This window comes from Babylonia areolata, chromosome 9 (assembly GCF_041734735.1).
Source record: "Babylonia areolata isolate BAREFJ2019XMU chromosome 9, ASM4173473v1, whole genome shotgun sequence".
NCBI classification, from domain to species: Eukaryota; Metazoa; Mollusca; class Gastropoda; order Neogastropoda; family Buccinidae; genus Babylonia; species Babylonia areolata.
The window spans coordinates 29,988,958-29,989,619 of NC_134884.1; positions in this window are offsets into that span (position 1 = coordinate 29,988,958).

Here is a 662-nt window from a genome sequence, read left to right on the forward strand (position 1 = left end):
GAGAAACATAACACAGACAATACAACCCCACGCGAAACACGCTGGCAACCGTTAAGAAACAACTGACAATCGGTCTCACTGACACAGAACACAACCGTTAAGAAACAACTGACAATCAATGTCACTGACACAGAACACTGACAATCAATATCACTGACACAGAACACTGACAATCAATGTCACTGACACAGAACACTGACAATCAATGTCACTGACACAGAACGCAACCGTTAAGAAACAACTGACAATCAATGTCACTGACACAGAACACAACCGTTAAGAAACAACTGACAATCAATATCACTGACACAGAACACAACCGTTAAGAAACAACTGACAATCAATGTCACTGACACAGAACACTGACAATCAATGTCACTGACACAGAACACTGACAATCAATCTCACTGACACAGAACACAACCATTAAGAAACAACTGACAATCAATGTCACTGACACAGAACACAACCGTTAAAAAACAACTGACAATCAATATCTCACTGACACAGAACACAACCGTTAAGAAACAACTGACAATCAAGCTCACTGACACAGAACGCAACCGTTAAGAAACAACTGACAATCAATATCTCACTGACACAGAACACAACCGTTAAGAAACAACTGACAATCAATCTCACTGACACAGAACACTGACAAT